At 35.2% G+C, this 21,617-nt stretch overlaps 1 non-coding gene across 1 annotated transcript; it reads left to right on the top strand.

Moving 5' to 3' along the window:
* Positions 1-2,928: 2,928 nt before the first annotated feature.
* On the top strand, positions 2,929-3,031 carry LOC118203291 (U6 spliceosomal RNA). The gene has a single exon (XR_004760540.1). It is a non-coding gene; the product is annotated as a U6 spliceosomal RNA (small nuclear RNA).
* Positions 3,032-21,617: the final 18,586 nt, after the last annotated feature.

The following is a 21,617-nucleotide window of genomic DNA, read 5'->3' as shown; positions in this document are numbered from 1 at the left end:
AAATGACCCAATTTACCAAGTTCTCTCTGTCTCAGACAGTAAAATAGCAGTTAGCTAAAGATAAATATATGTTACATTTATTAATCTGATTATTGACATGAAAGACGAATAGTATCACACGCATAAAAACTAATTACAACTATTATGCTAACTTCTATTCTTACACAAAGTGATGTGAATATGTATTCGCAAGAGCAATTTTTTAAAAATATTTCCCAATATAAATATCTTTGCTTACACCATTTCTTTCCAAACACTCTCCATATTAAAACATGCTAGAGTAACGGAGTCATTCATGTAAATGCGACTGTGTACTACTACTGAACACTTGTAGTTTTGAACCAAATTTCCTGTTACATGTAACAAGCTGGTAGTACAGGTGTTTCCGAGTTATATTAATACCAACTGATTATTGTTTGAAATTCTCCCAAGACGGCATCCCTGCCGCTAGGCAGAGCGTCTTCAAGCCTTTTGCCGAACAACTTAACCTATACATTTTCTAGAGTTTTGTATTAATTAAACAATTCTTCTTTCCGTAATTCTCACAAGAATTCAAATTAATTGTCTGGATATTTAAGTTGAGGGTTTTAACTGTTTTGGAGCTTTTTGCAGCCTTATCTGCAGTTTACGATCTTTCGTCAGCTCTTACAGAAATAAGTTGTCATGTTGTTAACTGTTGTTAAAAATGTGTCATTAAAATAACTCAGTTAGCTTAAGCAGAGCATTTTGTGCAGTCTCTGAACACGCTACGTATTCAGTATTTTATGTTAAAAAGCACGAAAGTGGAGGAGATTTGTTTGTGTGAAAAGTATCTTTTATTTAATTTTAAAATGTAATGAATGAGAGTAGATAAAAAGGTCGATGTTCTAGATCATGACTCGCTGAGGCCTACGGGATCAGCCACGTGCTTTAGATTACTTATTATTTTGACGTCATCCAGGATTGCAAAAAGCGACATCAGTCACGTGACTCATTGATGTGTTTGGAAAGGTCCTAAGTCTTTACCAGGATTAGCCACCTGCTTTAGATCACTTATTATTTTTATTTTATCCGAGATTACAACTAGCGGAGTCACCATGTTCACGTGTTTTTAAAGAGTTCTACGTTATTATGAACGTCACACCGGATTGCAACCTTACCTGAGATTACACGCTCTTTCGAGAACATTCTAGTTCAACAACTGCAATCAGGTGGCAGGAGTCTGTGCATATTGTGAATAGTTGTCGTAGATTGTTGTGATAGGAGGCTGTCCAGTTACCCGTCTACGATTGATTCGATTGCCATCACAATATTTTAATTTTTAATCTTCTTCCTATTATATTGATACTCACCTGCTTTGATCTCTTAATTGTTTAATAATTATAATTTTGACTATTTGCTGTTCTTTTGAATTTCAGACTAAATTAGTTTTCTGGCTTTCTCTCAAATTTGTAAGTATTTTTGAGAAAAGGTGAATGCTTTTGAGCTAATTTTGTATAGATATTAAGTTATTTCGAAGAAGGAGACATGAAAAATGAGCAATGACCTCTCCGAGACTCGAACCTCCTACCTCTCGAATATGCGCCGAGTGTGCTGGACATTACACCACAAAGACGTTCTAAGAAGGATAGAGAAATACCTTTTGTACTCCCCCTTTTAGAAGGCGACTGAGGATCAGGAGACCAAATTGCCTAATCTTCGTGGTAGAGAATCATCATCCACCACCTTTTTTAGTTCGAGCGCCACTGTAGAGACATTAGTTTATTTCGCGATACTCTTGGACTCGAATCTCGGACCACTCGAATACGCGCCGAGTGTGCTGGCCATTATAAGAAAGCGAAAGAAATATCTTATAATTTTAAATTATCAGCTACTTCGTTTATGATATCCTTCTTATTAGGCCTATTATTCTCAAAACACAATTTCACATTATTTAATTTTTCATCCGAGTCGGTTGGCATTCGGGAAAACGTAAGATGTTATTCTTTCATATTTAATGTCCTTTATTAATCAACAAACTAAACTATTTAAAAGCAATAAATTCGGCTCCTAAGACTATTATTTTTTAAAATTTTAACCTGATTGTTTTAAATAAATATGCAATTAATCCATGATATATCGTATTAAAAACATTACATTTTTTATACAATGACATTACATATTTTTTCACTTTTTAGTACACAGAAGACGTGTAAAGTTTGCATGTTATTCTTAAATGCATATTCATTTAATATCTGATAAAATGTTTCGTTGTCACATCTGGGCCAACTCTATAGATAAACCACATTAAACGTTTAAAGAGCCCTTTTAAGCAGTCTTTAAAATCTGAACCTCTTTAAAGATGTATTACTATTTTTATTTATTTTCTTATATCACATTAGGAAAATTTAGCTCTTTACTTAATTCGTCTCTTAGTGCTCCAATATTTGCTTCATTCTATCTTACTACACAATTTGCTTTGTTTTCAGTTCTCAGATTTGTCTTCTAACTCTTCCTGAATCATTTCTTATTGTAATTGTAAGGTGTTCTAAGTGAATGCATGTTTACGTAAGAAAACTGAGCCGGGGTTTAGAGAGCAAAAGTTTAGTAGTGCATACTCTCTAACACACTATATGATACTGTGAACTTGTTCCAACGAAACGTGTTTTGACATAGCAGCATTTGGAATCACTGCCAATTTAAAAATCCATTTGAAGAGATTATTTTTCCCTTTTTCCTTTTTGTTTGGTATTAATCCATTAACATGCTTAAAAATTCATATTAACGCATATATAATGTCTGTCCGATGTTAATTGAACTTAAATGTATAATTCAAAGGAGACTCATACTTTTCTACTCATCTTAAAATAATACAGTTTCCTTCTACCCAAGTTTAGCTGGAACAAACACACAGAGTATTACTTTTATATTTATGCTACCAGTATTTAAGCGAATGAACTCAATCTTTTAGTATTTGCTTCGGCAGTACATATACTAAAATTGGAATGATACAGAGATTAGCATGGTTCCTGCGCAAGATGACACGCAAGATCGTGAAGCGTTCCACATTTTTACTTGAAAAATGGAGGACAAATATGAAAAATATGAAAAAAAAATTAGAGAACAAATAGTGACATAAAAATTGGAAATGATATCATCCTAGCCTCTTCGTCCACTAAAAATCTCGGAGTGATTCTTGATGAACGACTTAGCTTTAAAGACCATGTAATTAACCAAGTTAACAAAGCAATATAGCTTACATGTCCCTCTATAATCGCATAGGACAGACGCAGAAGACTGACATAGATCCCCGACCCAGGTCCGACTCGCGGACCCATACGGAGTTTGGATATCTATGGTCCAGGGACCTCGTCCTCGCGGACGTAACCCCTGAAGTTCCCGCCCGGCTTTATACAAAGCATTGGGCAGAACAAATTGTAGATATAAAAAAAGTACTTAGTCAGTTTGCCTTCGGGCACCACTCCATCGGCTAAACGTCGTAAAGCGCGCTCTGACCACTTTGTCAGTCCCCGTCGCGAGAACTGAACAGAGTCAACCCCCCGGAGATTTAGTCGATGATCTCCAATCTAGCTCCACTGCAGCCGAAGGAACAGACACGACAGTACCAGTACGGTCCCTGCCAAGACTAAACCAACCTGAGCACAATTTTCGGTTTCTAGCATGGACACCTCCATGGTTTCTAGTCCTGTGAAGTCAAATTATATACCCCAGTGGTTGAGACTGCCTAGATACAGATCCTAACCAGTACTTCCAGGAATTCTCCTAAGTCAACCCGCGGGGGGCGGGAAATCGCATAGGACAGGTGACAGGTGACGGAGGACGGGGACGCCTGACGTATAACATAGGTAAACAGGCATATGTCCCACGTCCTCCACTATCTCGAAGAAGCAACTCGCTGGAGCCCCGTGAGGCTGCACCAGGAGTTTACATGGCCATACAGGGGCTAGATGTCGGGTAGTTTTTACATAGGACGTTGTTAATAACACAAAGTAACTTAGAAAGAATATAAAGGATAGCATTAAAACACTAAAACACTCATATAAGCTGAAACACATAGATATACAAAATTAAACGTAAAAGCATAAAAACACACTCGTAATTACGTAACATAAAGACATAGAAACACACACGAAAATACATATCATGACACATAGAATACATATGGAAACACGTAGAGCACATAAATGCAAATATTACACTCAGAGGAAACATATAAGACATAGTAAGGTGTGCGTAAAGCAGTAGTGCTGTGCGGAAATATGCTCAGTTCCCATAATACATAAAGTACATACTTTCATTAGGGGCTTCTGTTGCATGAATTACATATTTCGTTGCATACACTACATTCGTGCATTGTACGGATATTATATATTTCGATTTACGATAACACATCATTCCATTGGGTGCCCAGTGCTTTACACTGATAAACATGTCAGTAACATTATATCTGCAAGTTGGTGGCTATTGAAAGCAGATGTTAACACGAGGCTCGAAATTGAATGTGGAATGTGTATTACAGAATGTGTACATACTGCGAATATCTAATAGTTGAGTACATTGTCTGCAGTACCATGCTACTGTGGCTCGCAAATGTCTTGCCCTAGGGCGTTGATTTGCTGTACAACTGCGCAGATGCTCCTTATAGCTGGCGGGTGTTTGATTATGAAACGATAGTAAAGTGTTCTATCATTCGTTGGATGTGGTAAGTGGTGGTTTGTTGTTAGACTGCAGTCAAATAGATAGTGCTCGGGAGAACCTAGCATGCCACAGACACAATTGTCAAATGTTGAGATGCCATGACGCATAAAATAAGATGGAAATGGGCCATGACCCGTTATGTACTGTGTCAGTGGGGCTATTGTTATAAGACGTTCCGTGTCTACCTTTGGTAGGAAGTTATACGTCCTTCTCCCTGTGTCGCCACTATTCCATTCTTCTTGCCACTTTTCTTTACAGATGTTACGCAGAGTTTTCTTGAGGTGTGAGACGGGGGTAGGGGCACTTATAGTTTGAGCGTGGATGTTGTTGGCAGCCTCATTAGCCAGTCGGTCTGCGACGTCATTCCCCTCGTTGTCGGAGTGTCCTTTCACCCATAACATGTTAAAGCGGGCTTGATGATTATTGCGTAAAAGTTGCTGTATATCTATGATGATGGGTGAAGTGTGGTGATGATCCCTGAGTGCGTGTAGCACTGACATGCTATCTGTGTAAAAAGTCGCATTGGTAAGGGAAAGGTTGAGGGCATGTCGTAGCGCATTCAATATTGCTAGTGCCTCTGCTTGGAAAATACTATTGCTGTTAGTGAGATGTCCTTTCCATTCCTTTACTAGTGTGCCATGTTCATAGTGAGCAAACGCGCAGCCCACTCCCTGATCATGTTTTGATCCATCAGTGAACAGTTGTGTAATCGCACAGGAAGTGCGTTGTCTGGAGTGCGATGGCTGATGTTGGATTTTGACATGGATCCCTCTACCTTTGATGGCAGGGTGGATGTGTTGCACACTGCCAGGGAGTTCATAGTCTGTTGTTCTGAACGTAATTCCTGCATATGTGGCTTCTTGTCTGTGATGAGTGATTCGTACATAGGTAGACTCTGCCTTTATGTGTAATGGCAGCAGGCCTGCAAGTATCGTGGCGGCGCTGGACGCTGTTGTGCGATAACCTCCGCAGATGTTTAATGCAAACGGCCGTTGAATTGTGGTCAGTAGCTTGGTCTTTCGGCTGCTCATTGGTTGTGCCCATATGACTGCTGCGTAGAGAATTATTCTCTCTGCCACTGTCAGATATAATAGTTTCCTGATATGGGGGTTTTGTCCCCAATTTCTCCCTTGAAATTGCCTGGCTTTCCTTGCGATGGTCGATATTTTTGTACGTATTTCTTGGAGGTGCGGTAACCAGGTGAGTCTTTGATCCCAAGTGACTCCTAGATATTTAATCGTCTTCGTTATTTTTAAGTTCTTGCCCAGTAGCTTTATACATGGACGTCTTGTGGGATTTGTGCCAGGACGTGGAATTACGATGGCTGCGGACTTTTGCCGAGAGATGGTTAACTTAAGTTTATTGCATAGGTCCGTGAATATCGAGCAGGTTTCTGTGGCATTCCGTTCCAGTTCATCTCTTGTGCGGCCAGACAACAGAAGGGCTACATCGTCGGAGTATGCTATAATATCTGTGTGCAAAGGCCATTCATGTTGTAGTATGGAGTTAAAGGTGATTATCCAGAGCAACGGACCGGCGCAAGAGCCTTGTGGACACCCTCTTTCCTGCCGCTTGATAGTGAGGCCATTGTTGTTGGCTACTATGAGGCTACGTGCATGTAGATAGTCCGTGATGATGTTAAAGATGTTTTTGGGACATTGTGCCTCTCTAAATGCTTGCTTTATAGCAGGCCACCAGAGGGTGTCAAAGGCGCTTTGCAGGTCCAGGGATATGAATGCCGTGTGAAGATTTCTGCCTCTATTTTGTTCTATGCTATCTTTAAGATGACTCAGGGCATGCGTGGTTGACAAGCCAGTTCGGAACCCGTATTGCCGTGGGCTGAGGAAGTTGGTCTGCCGCATAGGACAGAAATCTAAACTTAGTTTAAAAATTAAACGTACTCTGCATTTAGCACTTATTAGACCAATTTTGCTTTACGCAGCCCCGGCCTGGGCCATGGAGTTAAAGACTGAACGACGGAAAATTAACCTCCTGCAAAATAAAATACCAAGAGCGATGGTTAATGCGCCTTGGTATGTTAGAAATACGATAATTTATGAAGATTTAAAAATTAAACCAATACTGGAGCAGATCCTAATGGATGCTCACAACTTTTTTGAGAAAATGGAGAATTCGCCAGTCAATACTTTGAAAGAACTTACGAACTATGATCCCACTGTTGAAAGCGTCGTGAAACGACCTAGGTCAACTCACCACAATGTAAAGTGTTAGCTGTAAATATGCATATAATTTTATCCAACGTTATCTCATTTTATTCAAGTATTTAATCAAGCATTTAATCCTAGTATTTATCCAAGTATTTAATCAAGTATTTAATCCCAAGTATTTAATCCCAAGTATTTAATCCCAAGTATTTAATCCCAAGTATTTAATCCCAAGTATTTAACCAAGATTTATTTCATATTTGTGAATTTGTGCCTGTGTTTACTACTAAGATTATAAACTTAGTGTCTGGCAAAGACTTTTGTATTATTTATACAAAGTTTAAATAATTGAACTGACTACCACTAAGCCTACCACTGTGGATCAAACCGTATTGGCTAGTACCGGTCACGTGATACTCTCTCAGTAACCTAAATCCTGAATTCTCAAGAATTTCACATTATTCTATCGAATCTAGTTTATGATTTATGTTTATGATTCTTCAATCAGGACTCAAATGATTTTCATGACTTGAAATTTTTGCTATTATTGTTAGTGTATGCCACCTTGACTTGCCACCTTAAAGCTTTAATTGCCTGATCTCTCAGACTCTTAGTTTCGCCTTCGGGTGAGCGGCGTGAGAGCGCCCTAAATTTTTCTGCAACCATGAATGGCCATATGGGAAGTTAGAATGACCAGGTTTAAACTCACCACAAGTTGATGCCTGTAGTGAAAGTAAAGCATAAGCATAAGCATAATCTTTTATTTAATATAATATTATTAGCAGAGATTCTATTAGGATTTGAAATGAGCTGCTACAATACGAGTCTCAGAATAAACACGAAACCCCTGGTTTTACATTTACAAATTCTAATTTTAATTAAAGAATGTTCACTAAACTCTAAAACAATTACATTACTATTCAGGCATTCAATACATGTGCCCTGTCTGTCACAGAGACTGATATTAACTATTTTCGAACTCATTCATTTGAATCAGATGCACAAATTCATGATGCCTTTAACTGATTAAGAAAACATCCACAAGAAAATAATTTAAATTCACATTATTCCTAGGTATTTTTGGCAGAGATTATAAATCTTAGCCTATATTGCTCTCTTGAATAGATTTCAACGTGCATTTACAGCAAAGAATATGTTATTACATGTTCTTTTTTAATTCGATTTTCAATGAAATGCTTAATGTGTTATCTTCTGTAACTTTCTTCTGAGTACCTTTCACTTAATGTGTTATCTTCTGTAACTATCTTCTGAGTACTTTTAATAAGAGAGCGAAAACGTTTTATAAATATACACATGTCCATATCAACATGCAATAAGATACAGCAGATAAGACGGATGCTTTTTACATAATTCAAACTAAATTTTTTGTACCTAGACCATAATTCATGTTTCTTATAAAATAATTAAGAAGACGTAGAACATGAATGGTTGGAACCTTTCCGTTCAGATAAATGAAGACGCCTCAACTTTAATATAGATAAGGACATTCGTGTATATAACGTAGACTATAATGTGCACATAGCTTTAAAGGCAGCCTTAGAAATTTAGATACAGTTATTAAAAAAGAATATTTCGGCGTGACAAAAGACAGAAGCACAATGAAGTAAAACAAATTGGTTTTTTTAATTGACCATACCAAACGTGCAAATATTATTTACCTAAGGAATGAAGAGAATAATCATGCAGAACGTTTTAAGAGAAATTGATCCTGTTTAACGTACAAATAGAGAAAGTCTTATGCAACCAATAAATTTGTTGGGACCAAACCTCGAGTTGAATCACCATTATAGATTACTTGTAGTTTTTCCGCCACTGGTGGGAGAACACAATGAAAACTCTTTCATAAACATGCTGTGTTCTTTTTTTAAAAAAAATGTTGAATAAATCACAAGCCTGTACATTATGTCTCTCGAAAACAAGCTTCATATAATTAATTATCTGCGTCAAATAATATGTATTTAAGGCTACATTACATAAATCGATATTAAATGCATTTTAATTGTTACTATGTTCTATGCTTATAAATTTCAAAGTGCGTAAAACATATTCTTTACGTATTATCTGTTAGAAAATATACATCAAATTCAGAACTCATTTATTGTCAGAAGCAGAAGAAACTGACGAGGAAAATATTTTTTCTCTCCACACGTTTCTAAGATTTCAAATAATTTTGGAACGAAAACCATTTGGAATATAAGACAGTCAGAAATGTATAAATAATCTTGTGAACAAGAGAAGATACTGACACCAGTAAAACTAGGAAAACCTGAAATTATGATGTATAATACTGTAAATTGACAAATATTCAAAAAACATCTATGAAGAAGAAACTCAAAATTTTTTTTTCTGCTACATCCTTTATCATCTTGCTTATACGTGTCATCAGAGAAACATCTTTGTTTGGAATAGATGTATTCAGCTACTTTAGGAAATAATCTTACTATTTTTCTTCTTATATATATTAAAATCTAAAGTTAGAGTTAAAACGTTCAATAAAAGTTTTTGCATGCGTCGTTTCTCAAACATTCATATTTTTGCTACAGTTATTCTAAAAATGTTAAAATATTTCTACGCATATCCTTAAAACTTAAATGAATAATTTATAAATGTATATTACATAAAAACTCTTTTCCATATCATGCATGATCCAGGATATACCATCTCATGTCTTGCATCCATCGTTTAAGTAACAATAAATTTGTTTAAGCTAGAATTATGTTTTCAGAGTTAAATGTTTACAGTTTTCGCCTCTGATTCCATTTCATATCTCATATATGCTCAATTCAGAAAATATAACTTAACCAAAATTATAGCCGAAATAGAAAAATATGTGAAATTTACCTGAAATTCTGTGCATTTATTTTGCAACACTTACACGAACCTCTTCATTTAAACATTTAATATTTGTCCCTTGCGTCACAACTAAATTTTGAAGGACAAATCTTAAACGTAACTAATATCATTATATTTCCAGAAAAAGTATTTTCTTGAGAAGAAATTTCTTATGCATAACATCTTAGACACTTAGAAAATGTTATCTGTTTCTACTTTATTCTTTTATTGCTGCAGGTCTCTGACTTTTCAAGCATATTCTTTAAACCCTATATTTACAGTGTGTTTTAAGTACTTTGAAACAGATTTTACTGTCCGTTATTAGTTGAGTTAATAACTTTTTATACGTTTCGAAGATTCAGCTTCAACAACATTGCAACTTTAAATAAGAAACTTTGAAAGGAAAAAGAATATACATTAATTTTTCTCTAATACTAGTGTAATCAGAGTTAGGTAACGAGAATTTAATCCATTTCCCACGACATAAATTCTTTTATTTTACTAGACTGATAGATTTTGAGCTCTCAAAAGCATCTACTCAAAAGAAAGCATTCGTAACTTTCCATCAGGATAATTTAAACAAGTAGTTTCCTGTAATATTTTATTAATTTTCAGTCCTATTAAATTTCATTCTTGGTCAAATATTAAAATAACTACTATTTTCTTCCAGTTCGTTTCGTATGTCACAAATTACTCAATGCAAAATGACACTATTCACTTGAAAACTCGATGCCTTCTGAGAGACTCGAAACCAGCCCATCGGTATGGGAATCAGAGTTATTAACCACCTGTCAGCTCAGCCGCAAATTAGTGCATCAGAGTGTTGTTAGAATCTAAATATGTACCACAGAGCTTAATCCCTTTAGCCTGAAGCCTGAAATATATTTCAGTTCATCTTTCAAGAGAGTTGGCGTTATTATTATCGTACTTGATGATTTGAGAGTGATTTAAATACAGCAAACCACATGAAGCCTTCCTGCCTAAACGCAGAAATGCCTTTGTAGAGAAAAGTTAGTAGAGTAACTTCGTAGATTTAAGAGAAACTGGTTCGTATTCACAGTACACTCGATGCAAATCACAAAAACATCCATGCAGCAATCTGTTTGACTGTGTTTGACCTGGAACACCGATATTTAGCGGTTTTTAATCATTCGGACAATATGGTGCCCACAGAAGGACAAAATTAATATTTCATACATTTATTTTTTTATATTTGCGAGCTTTTTACGTGACCAAGCATAACGTAACAAACAGATTTTAGGTGCATGTCTTGTTCTATAGGTTTTAATTTTGTATAGTTTCGTGAAATGGGCAGTGGAATGTCAACTCTCGATGAAAACTGAACTAAAATCTCATATAAGCCAAAAAAAAAAAAAAGAAAAAAGAAAAAAAAAAAAAAAAGAAAAAAAAAAGAAAAAAAAAACTTTTTTCCCTATCTGCTATAACTTTTTAGGGGAAAACCATATTCTGGTATGTTAGTTTACCGGTTTCATGATTACTTTAAATATGCACATATCTACAAGATACCGGGGATTTTACTTCTTCATATTACCAAATATAAATTATATTTTAAATTTATGCTCATTATTGAGGTTTTTTTATTGTCAGCGCTTGATTTTCGTAATGGATGTTGCGATACAATTTGCACATTTATAATTTCAGAAATGTTGTTTTCCTTGGGGATAGAAATTTCTTCAGCTTATGTTCATTACAATCTTTACTGACTTGCCCTCAAAGCATAATGTGGAGTTGTTTAATTGTTAAGTTGGCTTTCCTTGAAAATAAAATCTAATCTTGTGAATCTTGTATTTATAATTTATAATTTCATTTATAATTCATTTATAATTTCAGAAATGTTGTTTTCCTTGGGTATAGAAATTTCTTCAGCTTATGTTCATTACAATCTTTATTGACTTGCCCTCAAAGCATAATGTGAAGTTGTTTAATTGTTAAGTTGGCTTTCCTTGAAAATAAAATCTAATCTTGTGAATCTTGTATTTAAGTTCATATGCATTTATATCCTCAGGAAAATTATACAGGAGGTGTTTTGTTTGATTAAAACACACACACAATTCTTTTAATATTTCCTTACGTAAACTTATTGAAAACTGAAAAACAATGAGGGTTAAAAACGTAGCTCTTTAATGCAGCTTCCCCTATTCACACCATCTTCAACTCTATATAAAAATGCTTTACTGATTTTTTAACAGAAATCCCTTAATTTGAAAGATAAAGCAAAAACAAGACAAAAAAGAATAATACTCTTAAGTGAGTAAGAAGCTTTTTTTAAATTTATTTGAAGAACGATGTTTGTTTAAGATATTTATTACGCCTTTTAAATATTTTAAAGTTCAGAATAAAATTAATCCATTTTGGGGGAAAATTAAATGCCGTTAAGGGCAATCAAGTGTGTAGAATAAAGTTCAGTTTGAGACAGATTTCAATCCTTTCTTTAACCCTTGAAAAATACTTTTTTCAGACATTCGTGTTATTAAAGCCGAAATAGTAGGAAAAGACGTTAAGATCTTTTTTTAAAAAATACTATATCTAATGAAATAGAGCGGCATTCATTAAAATTATGACCAATATGATTTTTTTACATTTTTTTTTTTTTTGTTTGTTTGTTTGTTTGCTTCAAGCGAGAAATTAAAGAGTGCGTTTATGAAACTGAGTACTCTTTTAAATCTTACCGAAAACTATAAAGCTAAGGAATTGTTTCTTATGACTACTCATTTAAGTTTAATGTGTCTTTCTTTTGTAAGACATCGTTTTATTATTAAATAGCAGCTAAGCGGCCAGCCTTCGTCTTGCTTTTAAATTTACCGGAAGAATGCCTAAAGGGAATACCAAACGTTAAATTTAAACACTGCGCACAATTTTCCTCTGCAGAAAAATTTCATAAAAATAAATAAATAAATAAATAAACACAAATAAAAAAAGATGTGTTATATATAACACAATTACAATGAAATAATCAATATCCCTTAATACAAATACTAATTATCCTAATAAATAAATTAACCAACTTCCCGTTGCAAAATCTTAAGAATTCAAATGGTATAATGGAAGTATCGAGCTTTGTTTCTCAAAATCATGTAAAACTTCTTTATATATATAAGCGGCTAAAGTGTGTGTCGCCGATAGTTTATCGTTGCCACTCGGAAAAATGAGCGCGAAAATTAACGCTTCCGCAGTTTTTAATTAATATCTCGGCCTATTAAAGTTGTACGAAGATGAGAACTATATCGATGGGATAGGAGAATTTTTTGGAATCCGAGGATACGCGTCTCGAATTTCAACTCGATGCCGTTCCGTAGATATTCGAAAAAAAAAAAAAAAGAATTTGGCACATAGCCAAATCCCTCTAATAGGGAAAATCCAATAAAGAAAGTGGAAAACGTAGGGAAAATTTGGGGGAAAATTAGTTTTTAATTAATATCTGCGCTAATTAAAGTCCCCAAAAGACGCGTATAATCAAAATGGCGTGCCACGGACCTGCGGAATCCAATGGTGTGCTTCGCTAAGCCCGGGAGCCAGCCGTTTCGGAGAAGATAATATTACTTCACCCCATATATATATATATATATATATATATATATGCGGGTTAAGTGTCTGTTTGTAGCCGATAGTTTATTGGTTTCTTGCGTAACTGTACTAGCCAATGGGGTGAAGTTGCCACGACACAGGGTTGCCGTTTCAATTGAGACGTAGACAATTTCCTGTAAAACTTGCCTTTGCTATGACCATCCATAAGTCTCAGGACCAAATGCTTAAGCGTGTTGGCATTTATTTACCTAAACCTGCATTTGGACACGGTCAACTTTATGTTGCCTGTTCAAGAGTTCGTGAAAGAACGGACGTAAAATTAAAAATAATGGATGGTCCTCTGCAAGGCGAGCTTAAAAATGATGGAAAGATCTACACAAGAAATGCTGTGTACAAAGAGATCTTCGACATGTGAATTAACATTTTATTATTTAAGTCACCTTTATTTATTGAACTAGCGGTGGCTTTTAAGAAATGTACAGCCAGTGGTTTCCTTCATTCAACTCATTCAACTCATTCAACTAAGCAAGTAGAATGGGGAAACCCCGTGGGGCAGCAGGCAAATAGGCGTCCTCGCCGCCTGCCCTGGGTAATTCAGTTTAAATTAGGAGACAACTTTGCACAAATTATTTTAATTACAATTTATAATTTCTATAACAGCGGTCACTTTGTATGACAGCCGGGCTTTCTAGTTTTATATAATTAAAACATAATATTAAAAAAATTACAATGAAATAAGCAATAAATCTCAAATTTTTAAGAGAAAACCATCAGCAGTCCCGTATCTAAAGCGATGAATGAAAAACTGTTGCCCAAATCACTTTTCTAAAAGATTGAATCTATCATCAGAAAGCAATAACCAATCAAAGTTTTGTTTTGTGGATGCCATAATTCAAAATACACAAACTCCTTTGCTATTAACTTATAAAGAGAGAGGGGGAAAAAAAAGGAATTTATTTTCTGTTGTGCCTCGCGAGACACATGCGCGTCAGAATAAGAAGATTGCGATGTGCGTGTCCAAAAATCAAAAGAAAAAAAGCAGCATTTTATCTCATATTTTCAACAGTCAGCAGTCTGAATGAAAAACTGTGGCTAAAATCACATTTCTAAAAGAATGAAACTATTCAAAATGATGCGATCAAAAGGAAAAGATAAAATAAGAAAAATTCTCATTCGAATTTTGAAAAACTTGCTTCGAGGTGCATTTGCTCTTGTCTAGATGCACCTATATATACCTAGTTTCGTATCCCTGGGTCTATTGGCTTACGCGTAACACGAGCGAAACACACACAGACTCTTTCTTTTATTATATGTAGAGATTACAGATTTAAGATTTAATCCATCGTCTACTTATTACAGATTTAACCTCTTGACCTGCGTGATGTCTGTATTATTGCAGATTTAAAGCTATGATATTAGGGTAATCACAGTAGGCAAAATGGTATATCTGTAATAGGTGGACAATGGATTAAATGTTTAATAATATGAGGGATCACGCTAGACAAGATGTTAAATCTGTAATAGGTAGGTAATTTGTTAAATCTGTAATAACACGTTCATGATGAACGAGTCAGGCTCAGGCCAGATACAAGTTTGTGAGGCACCAAAACAGCGTCATAGACATTGGTAAAGCTCTGGCACACTAATTATCCGGCTTCTTCAGGGGCACCCAACTGACAGTTTATTTATAATATTCAAATGGTTACAAGAAATTTACAAAAAAATTTACAAAGGTTAGGAGGAATTTAGAAAACGTTTACAAGAAGTTTGTAACAAGTTTTTGTTTGCCTGTTTCTCTTCTGTCTTAAGTTTGTAACTGTTTGCACATTGTAAGAGCAAAGTTTATAGGTGACACAGGTTGAGGCTTTGTAATCGTAGCTAATCGATGATGCATTTAAGTCTGTTATATATCTTTAGATGCTGCAGCAAAAATATTTTTCTTATATCATAGCTACTTGGGTGCCTAATGTGAAATCTGTCGGTTAAAGGGCATATAAACCGGTAGTGGTAAAATACGCTGATATAATTATGTTGTCATTGATCTTTAAAAAATCTGAAATGTTCTGTGGTCATGTAGTTCTTTACCATACTGCTGTTACCATTTTTTGTATGATGATCTTTTTAATTCCTGTTTCAATTCGAAACTTGACCATAGAGTTTATTTTCTAGCTGTTCAAGTGTAGCTTGTTTATGAAAAATATCTGCTCCTTCATTTCTGATTTAGGCTATTTTTAGAGATTCAGGATGTTGGTGGTTAATAACAAATATGGAAGATTGACTATCTGTTACGGCATAGATGTTACTTGTTTGGAAGTTTAAGGATGAGATTCAGGCTCTGTTTCATAGATGTAAGTTCTTCTTAATGTATATTATTGTTATTATGGAGGTGGCCCTGGCAGGGGTACTCATATCAGGTTTGCGAAGTATTGTAGGTGCTGCTCCAATTTCATCTTCGAATTTGGAGACATCTGTGAAGGCTGTGAACTCAGTTCTTGGTGGTTGTTGGTTATACATTTGAGGTTCTTTAGTGGCATTGCTGGGTATTTCATACATCTCAGAAGATCTTCATAGTTGTTAGGTAAGTATGTTATTCCAGCATACGTTATGCTCTTCTTAAGTAGAATTACTTTGTGTACTATGATGGCCTTGATTTTAGCTTCTGTGGACAGTCGTAGAATGCCGGTAAAGGAATATTTTTACTTCTATACCTCATATTTTTTAGTTAAGTAATAAATTTTTGATGGAAAAGAAAGAAGGATAATATAGCATATATAATCGAAAATGAGTGCAAAATTAATGGTACATATAACAGGTAATACGATTTTAAAGTAATGTAGTTAAAAGTTCATTATTTAATTAATCACTTATGTTAAATTAGTAGGAATTTCTATCACGAAGTTGGATTGGTACTGCGAACAGACATTTAAAACTTTTAATGTGTGGAAACGCATGTCTATTATTTTAATATCATGCGATGGTTTATTGGTGCTTTATATTTTACCACGATATTTTGATCAACATTTTAAAACTACAACATTTTTTAGCTGCTTAGCTGCTTTATTTTCTACGGCGATGTTTAAGCTGTAATGTTTTATAAATGCGATGTTTTCTCCTTACTTTATCTTCTCCCACGATGTTTTCCTCTTGCACTGCGCACTCCGTCATATTTTTGACACCATTATTTTTCACAGATACCTCCCTACTTCAGGTAGTCGACGATTCGGCACTTCATTTTTGAAACCTTCAATAAACGTACAGATTTACGCTTACGTAAACTGATTTTGGAAAAGCAAGTAAAGTGTATCTGAGGATGCCTTTGTGGAGGACTGACTAATAGAAACTGATTCATGTTACACATGGGAAAAAAACCACAAAAATACCCATGTAGCAAGCATATTCATAGATTTTCCAGTCCGAGTCGAGATGCTTTCTTCAACAGTCTCAGCCGTTTGGCTGCCATCTGTTACTTTCTCCCGATCAAGTCAATGCCTTTGTTTGTTACAATAATACTGAAGATAACGTCTTTGGGGGCCATTACTAGATAACTACTCCATAATTTGTTAACACCATCTCTATTTAAAATAACGCAAAATGCATACTTAGAAGCCAGAACTTTGTATTTGGAAATTTTTTTTTTTTACTTTGATTTTATACATTGTGATAATTTATGAAATTGTGATTAGCACATTTCAGCTATTTAAAAGCATTGTATTGCCTTTCGGCAAAGAGTAAACTATTTACGCTTGAAAGCTCAGCGATTTAAAAAAATGTGTGGTCAATTTCCGAAATAAAATACTTTTGTATTCCAATGGCTAGTGTGTTGTCATTCGGAAAAGTGTAAGATATATTTAATTTTTCTTTCACATTGTTCATTAAAAAGTTAGGGTAATTTTCACAAATAGGGAATAGGGTTAAAGAAGCGCATTTAAAATGCTGCTTTTCATACTCAAATAAGGAACATAATTACCAAATTGTAATTGAGACGTGATTTTGATATAAATACATTTTACAAAATTGTCTGAAAAGTTAATAGTTTTCAAAATACATTTTTCTTTTTCTCTGTTATTAATCATTTTTCAAATTACTTTTATATTTTTTACTTAATATAATTAATTTAAGGGAAATGTAGCATAAAAGAAGTAACTTACGTATGATTAAATCCCATTTTTCTTCCGTGTATTTCGGAATCATTATCACATCTGAATTTTGTTCTTTCCTTTTTCCTCCTTGCCACGAGAAATTTTTACATTTTAACAAAATTCAATACCTTTCATTTGAAGGGAGGGTATGAGTTTTGAGAAAACTCAATGGCGTTATTCTTAGTTTTCAGCGTATATTTTGAGGTAAATTTACTTACCACAAAATGTATATGTGTTTGTATTATTCACATTTTGTATATGAAATTCTGAATACGGGACTTTGAACTCTGTTTGTTTTGTTATTTTTTATTATCCGCTGTATTATTGCTTAGATTATTATAAAACACAATTATATAAAAATAATTACAGATTCCAACCTCACTGTTATCATATTTTAGCCCTTTACTGGAAGCAAATACCCTATATTTCCTCTCAGTTCAGTTACTTCGGTTACAATTCAGCTTCATACTGCACTTTTTAAAATGTCGATGTGAATTACTATTACCTTTACTACAGAATTACTATTATTTACTACAGTCAATATAAGAATTCTCTCACAGTAAAGAACAGGAAGAATTAGTAAGCCTTAGTCTGATGAAAGTTTTTATTTCCTCGATCATTCTTTTAATTTTATTCTTTTTAAACATTTTTAAGGCTCCGATTTACATTTCTATGAAACCTTTTATATTCAGTGAGACTAAAAAACTTCAGTTTTCAACTGAAATGTTAATCTTTGTGAAACGATTAAATGCTTTATTTTGCATTCACAGATTGCTCAATAGATGGCACTCTCCACAATTCCTTTTTTATTATTTGTTTATTTATTTACTTTTATTTTGCTAATTTAAACAATAAAATTTCGGGAAAATGAAACTGATTTCTTGAAAATCAAAAACCTGTGTTATCTTAAAACTCACGAAGTTATCAGGTTCAATGTTCCGTCTTACTTTCTTTGGGAACATGCAAAGACCTGACTCGGAACAGGGAGCTTACTAAAGCTATGTTCAATAAATGTGGGAAGTAGACAAGATACACAGGAAGGGTATACGAAACCCTTTATTTTTCACTCTTTACAATAATTTCCGTACTTCGGAATACAGAGACCAACTACTTGTGGTCTGAACGTAAGAATATAAAAATATTTAACTAAACTCTAACTTAACTTTGGAATAATAAACAAGGGCCTACGTGGAAGATTGGCATTATATTAACAGGAAGCCATGTGTAGTACAGAGAACTGTTAACACTACAATACGTTTAAAAATTATCACGAGGATTAAACTTCTTTCTTGCCAGAATGTTTTAAATAAAATTTATACAATAACTTTTACAATATTTAAGTATTTACACATTCCTATTATACATCAACTTTAGTTTAAAGCGCGAGTAATTGAAAAACATAATACCAAAATCGGTAACAACTCATTTCTCACATTTTTGGCGATAAAGGTAGACCTCACATGAGGTAAAACTTCTTGAAATCTGCCACTTGCAGTAAGAATGAAAGATTAACTTAAGTTTGCAAAGTAACATAAAATTTTATTTATCTTTGTGATATTCGGACATACTTTTCTGAGCTCAGTCCTGGAAGGTAGCGCAGATTCTAGTTTGATTTATCCTCCTTCTTGTGCGGGCTCCCCCTTCAGTTCCTTCCTCTAGAAGCTTTCTTTTTCCTCCAGTTCGGTCACCCTTGAATACCTTCTTTTTCGCCTCTGCCTGTGGTCTTGGCCGTTTGATGGCAGCTGGTCTTGGCGGAACCGGGACACTTCTCTCTCGTTTCTGCTTGGACGTCGTTGCTGGCCGTTCAAATTTTCCTTGTATCTTTTCCTCCGCCGCTGGTGGCCCTTCCGCAGTTCGGCGACATTTGCTGCGGAGAGTCCTGTCCGATGAGTAGATCTTCCGTTTTGGAGCCGGGTTATAGTTGCCGTTATTTCTCCTGGCTTTCTCTGCATTCGTCGTACTTCTCCCTTCTTCATTCTGGGGGTGTTCGTGAGCTCTCTTTTCTGGACGGTGGAACGGCTTCTTTTTCTTGTTACCTTCAATTTTCCAGCGGGGAAACTTTCTTTTCAATTGCTCCTGCCTCCTAATGGCTTGCCCTTGTACTTGTCGTTGTTCCACCTCTGGAGCTTGTGCCTGCCGTCCCTGCCGTGCCGGATCCAGCAAAAGATCTTTGAAAATTTGCATTTTATTACGATCATAGTAGGGTTTTATTTGATCAATGTTTGCGGAGCATGTTTCACCATTCCTGGCTTTTAACACCACTTCAGCGTGAGTTATTTTTTCTATGACATATGGTCCTTCAAATCGTGGAAAAAATTTGGCGGTTTTATCTTCTGGTGCTGAAGAAAGTGAATGCTTAATTTTTAACACTTCATCCCCTACTTTATAAGTTTCTCCCCGTCGTTTCAAATCATAATAAAGTGTTTGTTTTCTCTGTGCTACTTCAGTATTCTTTATTGCTTCTTTAATTAATTTTTCTATATCACCCATTTTAAGTTCTGGGGATCTTTGTTGCACATAAAATAATTTATCTAACGGCGTTATAATCTTTCTGCCTAAAATAACTCAGCAGGAGTTTTGCCCGTTGTATCATGTTTTGCGGTCCCAAGGGCGAAAGCAAATTCATTGACATAGTTATCCCAGCTTTTATGAAAATTTTTAACATAACTACGGATAATTTTCACTATATTTCTATTGACCCGTTCCGCTATATTTGATTGCGGCCGATACGGGACCATTTTTAAATGACGTATGCCCAGTTTTTGGCACATGTCTTCAAATACATTACTTACAAATTGAGGACCATTATCCGATAAAACTTTTAGGGGCGCCCCGTATTTTAAAATATATTTATTTAAAATAGAATCAGTAACTAATTTCGTGGATGCTCGTTTTAAGGGAACAATTTCGGTCCACTTACTGAAATGATCAACCATAACAAGGAGATAGCGACTTTTATTTAACTGACTTTTTGGGAAAGGGCCCAATAAATCGATGCGAATTATTTCATTTGGAAATTCGGATTTAATACTATTTAGAAACCCGGCCGGGCGGAAATTAATATAATTAACTGCTTGACATGTTGGGCAGGACTGGACATACGCCCTTGTTAACTTTTGCAGTTCAGGAAAATAGACTGCCTCGCGTACGCGTTGTATAGTTTTTCGAATACCAGCATGAGAAGCTAAAGGGCTGTCATGCAACTCCTGCAGGATATTTAATCTAAGACTAGCTGGGATAACAGGTCGAAATTCGTTGTTGGAATTTGTAGTTTTTGCATAAAATAATAGACCATCTATTAGTTCGTAATGGCCGCCCTATTTCTTATCGCCACAATATCTTGGTGGCTAAAATTTTCAGGATCCTTTAAATACTCATAAATGCTTCCAAACTCAGGATCCGTACCCAGTTTGGTTATTACAGTTTGTCGGGAATTTATTGTACATGCTGTGAGCATTGCCACGTTTACAGTATTACCCTCTTCATCTATTTTAATTCTGGATAGGGCATCTGCTACGATATTTTCCTTTCCGGGGGTATGCTTGATTACCAGATTATATTCTTGTAGCTTGAGTGCCCATCTTATTAACCTTGGGGATAAGTTTTTCCCTGAGTACAATCTAGTTACCGCCGCATGATCAGAGTACACTGTTATTGGCGCCTTTCCAAAATAGACTCGGAACTTTTGCACTGCTAACAGAACTGCAAGTGCCTCTCTCTCGGTCGCGGAATAAAATGCCACGGCTAAAAAATGCCACGGGCTGCTCATTTTGCGTAATTACCGCTCCTACCGCATAATCCGAAGCATCCGCTGAAATTTCTAAATTCTCATCCTTTTCAGGAAATTTCAGCACAGGGGCTTGCGTTAATGCTTGCTTTAATTTTTTGAACGCACTATTGGCTTCGGCCGTCCACGAGAATCTTGCCTTTTTCCTTTTTAATTTTAACAATGGCTCAGCAATAGCTGCAAAATCTTTTATAAAGGACCTATAATATGAACAAAGTCCTAGAAAAGAAGAGAGCTTCTTCGCGGTGTTTGGAGTCGGATACTTTTTGTACAGCGATTATTTTTGATTCGTCTGTCTCGATTCCTTTCTGAGATATTTTGTAACCTAAATATTTTAATTCAGGGGCTGCAAATTTGCACTTTTCGACATTAACTTTTAGACCGGCCTCATTTAATAAAGAAAACACCTGTCTTAAATCCTGTACATGTTGGTCGAGCTTATCACTAGTA

The sequence above is a fragment of the Stegodyphus dumicola genome, chromosome 4 (genome assembly GCF_044657685.1).
Source record: "Stegodyphus dumicola isolate Sdum_Otavi_A_Nest chromosome 4, ASM4465768v1".
In the NCBI taxonomy this organism is placed as follows: domain Eukaryota; kingdom Metazoa; phylum Arthropoda; class Arachnida; order Araneae; family Eresidae; genus Stegodyphus; species Stegodyphus dumicola.
The sequence above is the reverse complement of the archived record's forward strand: the minus strand, read 5'-3'. Positions and strand labels throughout refer to the sequence as shown.